We start from the raw sequence: 13769 nt of genomic DNA, 5'->3' as shown, positions 1-13769 counted from the left end.
TTAGCAGCCTAAATTATAATTACTCAGCTTTGTAGTTGTTGATAAATACTTATTTGCTTTTAGAGCACTTTATTTTGCCCTGCTCATTCTGTCTGTTGTATATCATATTCTGGATAGCACTATACAGAAGAGCTTAGCATCTTTACTTTCAGCATTAATACTCAATCATGAGCTTTCATTGAAGCTTCTAATATCACAGCAGTAAATCCATTTAGTACATAAACACATTTAGAAAGAACATATTTAGCATGGATTACATTTGTACTCTACAATTAAGATTCAATCCCTTCCAGAAAATTATAACTATGAGAAAACTACATGGTGAGATTGGACAAAGTTAAATTATGGTTTTTAATTTTAAAATCACAGATATGGATACATACACACATATAAAAGATATTTTTGCTTTTCCACATCTGGTAGTAATCTGAGTCACAACTTGCACTTGCTTGAATTTGGCAGCAACTGTTTCTTAAAATGTTAAGCATAAGCTCTCTGGATATATTCTAAAAGACAATATCAAATACACTTAGGTAATTAAAGTGTAAACAAATTACTGGGCTTCCTTGGTGGCTCATTGATAAAGAATCTGCCTGCCAATGCCTGAGAAGCAGTTTGATCTCTGGGTAGGAAGATACCCTGGAGAAGGAAATGGCAACCCACTCCAATATTCTTGCCTGGAAAAATTCCATGGACAGAGGAGCTTGGTGGCTATAGTCCATGGGGTCACAAAAAAACTAGTACAAAACTTAGTGACTAAACAACAATAACAAATAACTTACTAAGATTAAAGCAAATTTCATGGCATTTAGTAGTTATAATAAAAGAACTGGACTCCCCAGGTGGCTAGTGGTAAAGAATCTGCCTGCCAATGTAGGAGACATAAGAGATTCAGGAAGATCCCCTGGAGGAGGAAATGGCAACCCACGCCAGTATTCTTGCCTGGAGAATCCGATGGACAGACGAGCCTGGTGGGCTACGGTCCATAGGGTCACAAAGATTTGGACACAGCTGAAGTGATTTAGCACATAAAATAACTAATATATTTTCAGTTCAGTTCAGTCACTCAGTTGTGTATGTCTTTTCGACCCCATGGACTGCAATACACCAGGCCTCCCTGTCCATCACCAAATCCCAGAGTTTAATAAAATTCATGTCCATCACGTCGGTGATGCCATCCAACCATCTCATCCTCTGTCATCCCCTTCTGCTCCTGCTCTCAATCTTTCCCAGAATCAGGGTCTATTCCAAGGATTCAGTTCTTCGCATCAGATGGCCAAAGTATTGGAGTTTCACCTTCAATATCAGTCCTTCCAATAAATATTCAGGACTGATTTCCTTTAGGATGGACTGATTGGATCTCCTTGCAGTCCAAGGAACCCTCAAGAGTCTTCTCTAACACCACAGTTCAAAAGCATCAATTCCTCAGTGTTCAGCTTTCTTTACAGCCCAACTTCACATCCATACATGATTACAAGAAAAACTATAGCTTTGACTAGACCGACCTCTGTTGACAAAGTAATGTCTGTGCTTTTTAATATGCTGTCTAGGTTGGTCAAACTTTTCTTCCAAAGAGCAGGCGTCTTTTAATTGCCTGGAGCAGCCACCATCTGCAGTGATTTTGGAGCCCCCCAAAATTAAGTCTGTCACTGTTTCCACTGTCTCCTCATCTATTTGCCATAAAGTGATGGGACAAGATGCCATGATCTTAGTTTTCTGAATGTTGAGCATTAAGCCAACTTTTTCACTCCCCTATTTCACTTTCATCAAGAGGCTGTTTAGTTCTTCTTCACTTTCTGCCATAAGGGTGGTGTCATCTGCATATCTGAGGTTATTGATATTTCTCCCAGCAATCTTGATTCCATATTATACTTCATTCAGCCCAGCATTTTGCATGATGTACTCTGCATAAAAGTTAAATAAGCAGGGTGACAATATACAACCTTGATGTACTCCTTTCCCTATTTGGAACCAGTCTGCTGTTCCATGTTCACTTCTAACTGTTGCTTCCTGACCTGCATACAGGTTTCACAAGGGGCAGGTCAGGTGGTCTGGTATTCCCATCTTTTTCAGAATTTTCCACAGTTTATTGTGATCCACACAGTCAAAGGCTTTGGCATAGTCAATAAAGTAGAAATAGATGTTTTTCTGGAACTCTCTTGCTTTTCCCATGATCCAGTAGATGTTGGCAACTTGATCTCTGGTTCCTCTGCCTTTTCTAAATCCAGACTGAACATCTAGAAGTTCAAGGCTCACATACTGTTGAAACTTAGCTAGGAGAATTTTGAATATTACTGTACCAGCTTGTGAGATGGGTGCAATTGTGTGGTAGTTTGAGCTTTGGCATTGCCTTTCTTTGGGATTGGAGGTCACTGTTGAGTTTTCCAAATTTGCTGGCATATTGAGTGTAACACTTTCACAGCATCATCTTTTAGGATTTGAAATAGCTCAACTGGAATTCCATCACTTCTACTAGGTTTATTCATAGTAATGCTTCCTAAGGCCCACTTGACTTTGCATTCCAGGATGTCTGGCTCTAGGATGGTGATCATACTATCGTGGTTATCTTGGTCATGAAGATCTTTTTTTGTATAGTTCTGTGTATTCTTGCCTCCCCTTCTTAATATCTCCTGCTTCTGTTAGGTCCATACCATTTCTGTCCTTTATTGTGCCCATATTTCCATGCAAATTTCCCTTAGTATCTCTAATTTTTTTGAAGAGATCTCTTAAGTCTTTCCCATTCTGTCGTTTTCCTCTGTTTCTTTGCATTGATCCCTGAGGAAGGCTTTCTTATCTCTCCTTGCTATTCTTTGAAACTCTGTATTCAAATACGTATATCTTTCCTTTTCTCTTTTGCCTTTAGCTTCTCTTTTATTCACAGCAATTTGTAAGGCCTCCTCAGACAACCATTTTGCCTTTTTGCTTTTCTTTTCTTGGGGATGGTCTTGATTCTTGTCACCTGTACAATATCACGAATCTCTGTTCATAGTTCTTCAGGCACTCTGCCTATCAGATCTAACCCCTTGAATCTATTCGTCTCTGCCACTGTATAATCGCAAGGGATTTGATTTAGGTTATATCTGAATGGTCTACTGGTTTTCTCTACTTTCTTCAATTTAACTCTGAATTTGGCAATAAGGAGTTCATGATCTGTGCCACAGTCAGCTCCTGGTCTTGTTTTTGCTGACTGTATAGAACTTCTCCATCTTTGGCTGCAAGGAATATAATCAATCTGATTTCTGTATTGGCTATCTGGTGATGTCCATGTGTAGAGGCTTCTCTTGTGTTGTTGGAAGAGGGCGTTTGCTATGACCAGTGTGTTCTCTTGGTAAAACTCTATTAGCCTTTGCCCTGCTTCATTCTTACTCCAAGGCCCAGTTTTCCTGTTACTCCAGGTATTTTACCTGTATCAATTTTCTTTTTAAGAAGAAAATAGATAAATGACTACCACAAGAACAATAACATAGCCATAAATCTGGTTCAGGTTTTCCAAAAATATTAGGAGTAACAGTATTTGATTCTTGCCAAATATAGGCATTCAACATTCTTCATTATGATACCCCACAATACAGGTATATCTTTTTCAACCACATGTAGTTAGTAGATGTTTTAAAAATCTCCATCTTTGAAATATGGAAAGCAAAGCAGCATCAAGTTAAACATATATTTCACTTGCACCAATTCAGGTCTGTGTTTCAAAAAGATCCTCAGTTTAATTCAGTCACTCAGTCGTGTCTGACTGTTTGAGACCCCAGGAACCGCAGATCACCAGGCTTCCCTGTTCATCACCAATTCCCGGAGTCCACCAAAACCCATGTCCATTGAGTCGGTGAAGCCATCCAACCGTCTTATCCTCTGTTTTCCAATTCTCCTCCTGCCCTCAATCTTTCCCAGCAGTAGGGTCTTTTCCAATGAGTCAGCTCTTCGCATCAGGTGGCCAAAGTATTGGAGTTTCAGCTTCAACATCAGTCCTTCCAATGAACACCCAGGACTGATCTCCTTTAGGATGGACTGGTTGGATCTCCTTGCAGTCCAAGGGATTCTTCTCCAACACCACAGTTCAAAAGCATCAATTCTTTAGCATTCAGCTTTCTTCATAGTCCAACTCTCACATCCATACATGACCACTGGAAAAACCATAGCCTTGACTAGACAGACCTTTTTTGACAAATAATGTCTCTGCTTTTAAACATGCTGTATGCTGCTGCTGCTGCTGTCGCATCAGTCGTGTCTGACTCTGTGTGACCCCATAGACGGCAGCCCACCAGGCTCCCACGCCCCTGGGATTCTCCAGGCAAGAACAATGGAGTGGGTTGCCACTGCCTTCTCCAATATGCTGTCTAGGTTGGTCATAACTTTCCTTCCAAGGAGTAAGCGTCTTTTAATTTCTTGGCTTCAATTACCATCTGCAGTGATTCTGGAGACCAGAAAAATAAAGTCAGCCATTGCTTCCACTGTTTCCCCATCCATTTGCCATGAAGTGATGGGACCAGATGCATTGATCTTAGTTTTCTGAATGTTGAACTTTAAGCCAACTTTTTCACTCTCTTATTTTACTTTCATCAAGAGGCTTTTGAGTTCCTCTTCATTTTCTGCTGTAAGAGTGGTATCATCTGCATATCTGAGGTTCTTGATATTTCTCCCATCAATCTTGATTCCAGCTTTTGCTTCTTCCAGCCCAGTGTTTCTCATGATGTACTCTGCATATAAGTTAAATAAGCAAGGTGACACTATACAGCCTTAACGTACTCCTTTTCCTATTTGGAACCAGTCTGTTGTTCCATGTCCAGTTCTAACTGTTGCTTCCTGACCTGCATACAGATTTCTCAAGAGGCAGGTCAGGTGGTCTGGTATTCTCATCTCTTTCAGAATTTTCCACAGTTTATTGTGATCCACACAGTCAAAGGCTTTGGCATAGTCAATAAAGCAGAAATAGACATTTTTCTGGAACTCTTTTGCTCTTCTGATGGTCCAGCAGATGTTGGCAATTTGATCTCTGGTTCCTCTACCTTTTCTTTCTTTTTTTTTTTTTTTTTTTTTTTTTTGAATCTGGGCAAAGTATTTATCTGAATCTTAATTCAAGACTATATACATCTTCATGTTATTATTGATTTCCCTCTACCTTTTCTAAAGCCAGCTTGAACATCTGGAAGTTCATGTTTCACATATTGCTGAAGCCTGGCTCTGAGAATTTTAAGCATCACTTTACTAGCGTGTGAGATGAGTGCAATTGTGCAGTAGTTTGAGCTTTCTTTGGCATTGCCTTCTTTGGGATTGGAATGAAAACTGACCTTTTGCAGTCCTGTGGCCACTGCTGAGTTTTCCAAAGTTGGTGGCATACTGAGTACAACATTTTCACTGCATCATCTTTTAGGATTTGAAATAGCTCAACTGGATTTCATCACCTCCACTAGCTTCGTTTGTAGTGATGCTTCCGAAGGCCCACTTGACTTCACATTTCAGGATGTCTGGCTTTAGGTGAATGGTCACACCATTGTGATTATCTGGGTTGTGAAGATCTTTTATAAAGTTCTTCTGTGTATTCTTGCCACCTCTTCTTAGTATCTTCTGCTTCTGTTAGGTCCATACCACTTCTGTCCTTTATTGAGCCCATCTTTGCATGAAATATTCCCGTGGTATCTCTAATTGTCTTGGAGAGATCTCTAGTCTTTCCCATTCTATTGTTTTCCTCTATTTCTTTGCATTGATCACTGAGGAAGCCTTTCTTATCTCTCCTTGCTGTTCTTCGGAACTCTGCATTTAAATGGGTATATCTTTCCTTTTCTCCTTTGCTTTTCGCTTCTCTTCTTTTCACAGCTATTTATAAGGCCTCCTCAGACCACCATTTTGCTTTTTTGCATTTCTTTTCCTTGGGGATGGTCTTGATCCCTGTCTCCTATATAATGTCTTGAACCTCCATCCGTGGTTCAATCAGGCACTCTATCTATCAGATCCAGTCCCTTAAATCTATTTCTCACTTCCACTGTTTAGTCATAAGGGATTTGATTTAGGTCATACCTGAATGGTCTAGTGGTTTTCTCCACTTTTTCAATTTCAGTCTGAAATTGGCTATAAGAAGTTCAAGATCTGAGCTACAGTCAACTCCTGGTCTTGTTTTGGCTAACTGTATAGAGCTTCTCCATCTTTGGCTGCAAAAGATCCTAGTCAGCTAAAAATACCAATTTAAATAGTTGGAACAACCTATGTCTCTTTACCTAAGCTTAGGCATGAGATGGAAGACAGAGATTTTCTGGTGTCTCCTGAGTTTTTTTCATTGTGCATCTCAGCAGAAGCACTCACTGGATTATATGTAATGTGAGTGCACAAAAGTATATATTGTATAACATGTGCTCAGATAGTAGCACATGTTATAATACTTAATATTAAGTATATATAATGCTTAATACAGTGTCAACCAACACAGAAACCAGCAGAGTAATAGTGTTCTGTTCCAAGATGCCTATTGAAATTTATAAGGAAATCCAGAAAACATGTGCATGAGAACAGGTCTGTAGAGAATATAGTGACCTGGAGGGATCAAGAGACCCTTTCAGGTTTCCAATGAGGTAAAAACTTGATGCAATGACACTAAGACATTGACCTCTTTTAGCATTCTCAAGTAAAAGTGGAAAGCAGATGTCCATAATAATTTACACAGCTTAGTAAAGAGATTCATGTTGGTTTCTAATGTATTCACAAATTATAATAAAGATGAATTTATATACTTAAAAAAGTAAAATCTAGAGCTTTACACGTACTTTTCATTTTGTCAGTATAAAGGTATTTTTGTTGAGAAAAACAAAACTCTAACAGTTTACTAGCTAGACCTGTAATTTTTAAATATTTAGATTTTGAAATGTGGGCCTCTGTTTGTATTCTTGTAAAACAGAACTTAAAATTATGGGGGCAGGCGTGTTTTTCTCGTGCCATTTTTCAATCAAAAGCTACTCAGAGGAAGGAAAAATGCTTGTGTTTTACACATGTTTTTAAACTAAACTAAAGAGCCTCTTAATGAAAGTGAAAGAGGAGAGTGAAAAAGTTGACTTACAACTCAACATTCAGAAAACCAAGATCATGGCATCTGGTCCCATCACTTCATGGCAAATAGATGGGGAAACAGCAGAAACAGTGACAGACTTTTTCTGGGGGACTAAAAAATCACTGCAGATGGTGACTGCAGCCATGAAATTGAAAGACTCTTGCACTTTGAAAGAAAATTTGTGACTAACCTAGACAGCATGTTAAAAAATAGAGATATTACTTTGCCAACAAAAGTCCATCTAGTCAAAGCTATGGTTTTTCCAGTAGTCATGTATGGATGTGAGAGCTGGACTATAAAGAATGCTGAGCACCAAAGAACTGATGCTTTTGAACTGTGGTGTTGGAGAAGACTCTTGAGAGTCTGTTGGACTGCAAGGAGATCCAACCAGTCCATCCTAAAGGAAATCAGTCCTGAATATTCATTGGAAGGACTGATGCTGAAGCTGAAACTCCAATACTTTGGCCACCTGATGTGAAAAACTGACTCATTTGAAAAGACCCTGATGCTGGGAAAGATTGAAGGCAGGAGGAGAAGGGGACAACAGAGGATGAGATGGCTGGATGGCATCACGGACTCAATGGACATGGGTTTGAGTAAACTCCAGGAGTTGGTGATGGATAGGGAGGCCTGACATACTGCTGTCCATGGGGTCTCAAAGAGTCGGACACAACTGAGTGAGTAAATTGAACTGAACTGAAGAAAGAATCTTTTTGACCCACCACCATTACTAGAACACAACTCAGGATATAAAGTCAGTAACAGATATAATAGTAGAGACAGCAGAAATCAGTATTTGATCTTTACTTTCATTTAACTATTTTTAGAATTTGTTCACATTGATTAGCATTCACCTATGAATGCAGGAGGAATATTTTTAATTTAAATATATATTTCTTCAAAAGAGAATTTATATAAATGAAACCTTATATTGGCAAGTGAGTCTATTCAATATAGATTTCTAAAATGAGATACTAATGCTATGTAAAAATAACTTTACATCTACAAATAGTGTTTAAAGATGCAGTTGTTATAACTGTGTGGTACTTTTACTGTAATTATGGCACTGGTAACTTATTAGGAAGCTGAGGGCACACTAAAAAACTTTATAATGCTCTCTGTGAAAAAGTGTGTGATAGATCCCCTTGACATGTGATTAAATGTCTATAAAAATAAAGTCATATACCTTCTACTTCTTTAAAATCAGAACAGACCCATTTGCCAGAATAGTGATGCTTTTCTAACCCACATGTAGACATAGTATCTGCCCCATATATTGGTTTACGTTTTATAAGATACTGGAAATTGCTGATGGGAAAGATTTCAGTACACCAGCACCCATGTCCACAGAGAACAATTCAAAAGGAGTAGTGATCAAGCAATATTACATAGACTCAACAATTTTACTCCTAGAAATACTTACTAAACTCATAACTTGAGAAAAATTAAATCAATTTGTATAATTCAGCTATTAACAGATATAATAAAAGGATATTTCATTGCTTCTCATTAACACTTACTTGAAAAGTAATAATTTGGCTCAGAATTAAATGACATGATGAATCTCAAATGTTAGTTCAGGCATTTGCCTAATCATAGACTCCTTTGTTGAAGAAGGAAATGGCAACCCACTCCAGTGTTCTTGCCTGGAGAATCCCAGGGATGGGGGAGCCTGGTGGGCTGCCGTCTATGGGGTCGCACAGAGTCAGACACGACTGAAGTGACTTAGCAGATTCCTTTGTGGAACACACACATTACTGTAGGATTTGGGCCATAAAAGGATGAAATTTTTTTAATGGCTACTTCATAAATAATGCTTTTTTCTTTAAAGTGTTTTAACTTTAAAGTGTTAAACTCGAAGCTGGATTGTTCTGCTATCTATCTGTGGTACCTTCGTAAGAGCATAAGGTCATGAGAACACAGTATGCCTGGTACACATAAACAGTAACTTTCTGTTTGTGTATTTAGAGAGAGATCTCTACAGTCACTCCTTGTGAAAAATAGTTTGGAAGATATTAATAAATAATGGATACTTGCTTTGGAAGGGATGACTTTCCAGCAATACATTTATATGAAACTCTATAAAATTAAAGTGACCAATTTCTAATTACATCCATAGAGCAATTGGAAAGAACTGTAAGTAAAGCCACATAGAGGAACATGCCTCTTATTGAAATAGTGAAAAGCAACGTGAAGTCCAACGTAAACATCCTATACTTGTGGAGAATATGATTCAATTTAATTTTTAATATCTTAAACGTGTTTGTTCTCTTCTCCACCAGTTTCGTAAAGGCTGCAAAAAGATGAGTGCTCAAATAAGGGCTTCACTAGTGGCTCAATGGTAAAGAATCTGCCTGTCAATGCAGGAGACATTAGAGACTTGGGTTCATTCCCTGGGTCTGGAAGATCCCCTGGAGGAGGGCATGGCTACCCACTCCAGTATTCTTGCCTGGGAAATCCTGTGGACAGAGGAACCTGGTGGGCTGTAGTCTCTAGGGTTACAAGAATCGGACACGACTTAGTGACCAAACAATAAATGCTCATGTAAATGTGCACACAGCTCATTTTGTCTTCCCTAAGTTCATTCTTATATTTCTGTAAATTGCTTGTAGTGTCTTTATTCTTGGTATATTTTAATTAAGGGAATAACAGATGGTTAGTTTTATGTGTGCATTGTTGCTGGTTATAGCATTGCATTGCACTTCATCTTAGGGGAAAAAAAGAATATACTTGGATCCTTGGATATAAGTGAATAAATATTTAAACACAGAACAAAAGAAACTTTGATTTGAATTCATTTTTTGATGTAACAGAAATAAAGTGGACAAGTATTACATAGAAGTGATAGTTCCGGCCACCCTCATGATTCTGCCTGAAGAGAGGCTGTGGATGAAAGGCTCGGTTAGATGAACTGTCCTGCCACAGACCACCTGCCAGACCCAGGAATATAGTGAAACCAAGACAGGACACTGACTGTGAAGCCACAGTCAATCCTGTGAGACTTTCCATGAGACAAAAATATTGGGAAGAATGACAGAAACTGTTCAAAAATAACTAGTGATAACAGAAAAAGAAAACCCAGTGAGCTGAAAAAAACGTAGTCTGGTTGAACGGTAGGTAGTATTTGCATGGGGTGTGGAGCACGTATGTGTGTGTTTGGGTCTGTGTCTATGTTTAGGGGCATGCTGTGTGAGTCAGTCTGTCAGATATGTGTCTTCTGTGAATTTTCTACTCTACTATTATACATATACTGGGAATATGTGGCCATTCTGCTTTTGGTCTTTTGGTAATACCAAATTAGTCTTAATGTTTAAGCACATATCTTTGAAGTTATTCTTTATGACTCTATGCTACCTGGAAATGAATTTCTATCAGAAAGTATTTAGAAAGAAAATAAAAATATTCTTATTTCATAATATCTGATATTTTCTCTATTATAGCCAATAAGATCATGAATGCTCTCTTCAAATATATAGGATACTTTTTTCCCTTCAGCTGGTTCTATTTCAAGAGAAAAAATACACTAAAACTACTGTGTTTAGGATTTTCTTTTTTAGAGTTGGCATTTTCTTAGAAGAGAAATAAGTCTTCTTTAACTAAAGTTCATGCAATTACAATATGTTCACAGAGAGACCTGAACCAATGCACTTCCAGAGTGACACTAAAAGGGAAAGAAAAATGGAACTTTGTGTGGTTATGTAATTTGAAAGGTGGAAATTAGATCAGAGTAGCCTAATAAAGAAAGGTTGGAAAGGAATTCTGGGAAGAACTGGAGACAGACTATGTGTCTGGGCACTGTGTAGAAACTGAGCTAATATAAGGAAATGTCTGGGGATGGCAGAGGCAAAAGGGATACACAGAAAGTAAAATGATTCATACAATTTTTAAGTTGATACATATATTTTCCCCCAATTTCCTCTGTGAAATGAGTAACACCTACACATCACTCTGATGATTTTAGAGTAAACTCACTGGGGAAAACTTAAATTGGTCCTAAATTTGAAATATGAGTTTGTAGAGGATGAAAGGTAGTGAAAGTGAAGTCACTCAGTCATGTCTGACTCTTTGCGACCCCATGGAATGTAGCCCACCAGGCTCCTTCCTCCATGGGATTCTCCAGGCAAGAGTACTGGAGTGGGTTGCCATTTCCTTTTCCAGGGGACCTTCCGAACCCAGGAATCGAACCCGGGTCTCCCGCATTCCAGGCAGATGCTTTAACCTCTCAGCCACCAGGGAAGCAGATATCTAAAATACATATGTTCTGCAATGTTTTTTTGTTTTTTTTTTCCAGTTTTATTAAGGTATAAGTGACTTAAAATATTTAGTAAGTTTAAGGTGTACAATGAGATTATTTCATATATATGAGCATGTGTGACTTTACATGCATGTTTGTGTGTGTGTATATATATATCAGAATGTTACCACAATAAGGTTAGTTAGCATATGCTTCAGCTCGTAAGACTTTGTGGTTGCAATTGTTATGGTGAGAAAATTTAAGTTTCACTCTCATAGCAACTTTCAAATATATTATCAGAAAACTACTAGAGCTCATCAATGAATTTGGTAAACTTGCAGGATACAAAATTAATACACAGAAATCTCTTGGATTCCGATACACTAACAGTGAAAGATCAGATCAAAAAATTAAGGAAACAGTCCCATTTACCACCACATCAAAAATAATAAAATACCTAGGAAACCGAGGCCAAAGACTTGTACTCAGAAAACAGCTGTGGTGTGTTACATGCACGTGAGTGTGCACTCAGTCATGCACCACTCTTTGCAACCCCGTGGACTGTAGCCTGCCAGGCTCCTCTGTCCATGGAATTTCCCAGGCAAGATCACCAGAGCAGATTGCATTTCCTATGCCAGTGGTTCTTCCTGACCCAGGGGCCACATCTCCTGTGTCTCCTGCACTGGCAGGCAGATTCTTTACCACTGAGCTATCTGGGAAGCCCACTCAGAAAACCATAAGATACTAATGAAAGAAATCAAAGATGACACAAACTGATGGAGAGATATGCCATATTCTTGGATTGGAAGACTCAATAACATGAAAATGACTATGCCAACCCATGCAATCTACAGATTCAATACAATTCCTATCAAACTACTAAGGATATTTTTCACAGAGATAGAACAAAAAACTTACAATATTTATGAAAATACAAAAGGCTTCAAATAGCCAAACCAACCAGGTTCAATATCATGTCAGAGGAGATTAGAAATAGACATAGAATGAAATCATTTGTAGCATGGAGACTGGATAAATAACTTTTGGTGTAGTCATATGCTAAAATATATTTATAGTGTGTTAATAATAAAACATAAATAAATAAATCATGCCCCCCACTCATAAAAGTGGGTGAATCTTAGGAAAAGAACGATGAGACAAAAAAGCAAGTTAGACGATACGATACAATTCCATTTTTGTGAACTTCAAAACCATGCAAACTGAATAATATTCTGTTTAGAGGTATAACCATATATGGTAAATATTTTTAAAAGTATTAGTTAAGACATTTAGTGAATTTTCATCACTGTGAGTGGAGAAGGATGCGATCTGGAAGGGACCCTAAAAACCTTAAAAATTTGGATAGTTTCCTGTGTTCCTTTTTCCTTTAAGGTAGATAATGAATAAAAGGGAGCTTGCATTGTTATTCTTTATATTGAATCATAGGTCATAGATATTATTTTGTATATATTCAAATTTCACACTGGCAATTTTGAAAAAATCAAAATAAAAAATTAAGGATATCATAACTAGAAGATAATTAACATGTAGATTTTTAAATATTACTGGAGAAGGGAAGAAGATCAAAGAAAGAACTCCATCGAAAGTCAAAAAAAAGGAAAGCTAAAGCATGAAAAAATAAATAAGATCTCAGAAAACATAAAGTGAAAATATGCAAGGTTTCCTTTGGATTAAGGAAACGAGCTGTCAGGGAATGGCAAGAAAACTGGTGGCTTTAGGGTGGGGTGGAAGAACGAGCCTGAAAATAGACAAGCCAACCTGAAGGAAATATTGTTCAGTTAATCAGTTTATGAGGTCTGCTTTTGGTTTTTTTTATTTTAGTCCATTAAGATTTTTAAAATAGCATATCCTCAATATTTTATGTTTGAAAGGCAATTGTTTGTTCTGTGGAAGAGAACCGGAAAAAGTTCAGAAACAGGAAGAACAGTGAAGGGCTCAATATCATTGCAACTTACTTTTCACATTTAATGCAGACACTGTTTTCTAGTGTTTATGTTTAGACCTTCCACAGAAAATATACTTCTACAGTGTGACTGGAATCAAGATCGCCGAGAGAAATATAAATAACCTCAGATACGCAGATGACACCACCCTTATGGCAGAAAGTGAAGAACTAAAAAGCCTCTTGATGAAAGTGAAAATGGAGAGTGAAAATGTTGGCTTAAAGCTCAACATTCACAAAACGAAGATCATGGCATCTGGTCCCATCACTTCATGGGAAATAGATGGGGAAACAGTGGAAACAGTGGCTGAATTTATTTTGGGGGACTCCAAAACCACTGCAGATGGTGATTGCAGCCATGAAATTAAAAGATGCCTACTCCTTAGAAGGAAAGTTATGACCAATCTAGATAGCATATTAAAAAGCAGAGACATTACTTTTTCAACAAAGGTCCATCTAGTCAAGGCTATGGTTTTTCCAGTGGTCATGTATGGATGTGAGAGTTGGACTATGAAGAAAGCTGAGTGCTGAAG

The sequence above is a fragment of the Bison bison genome, unplaced genomic scaffold, assembly GCF_000754665.1.
Source record: "Bison bison bison isolate TAMUID 2011002044 unplaced genomic scaffold, Bison_UMD1.0 scf7180017864235, whole genome shotgun sequence".
NCBI classification, from domain to species: domain Eukaryota; kingdom Metazoa; phylum Chordata; class Mammalia; order Artiodactyla; family Bovidae; genus Bison; species Bison bison.
This window is presented reverse-complemented; position numbering follows the sequence as displayed.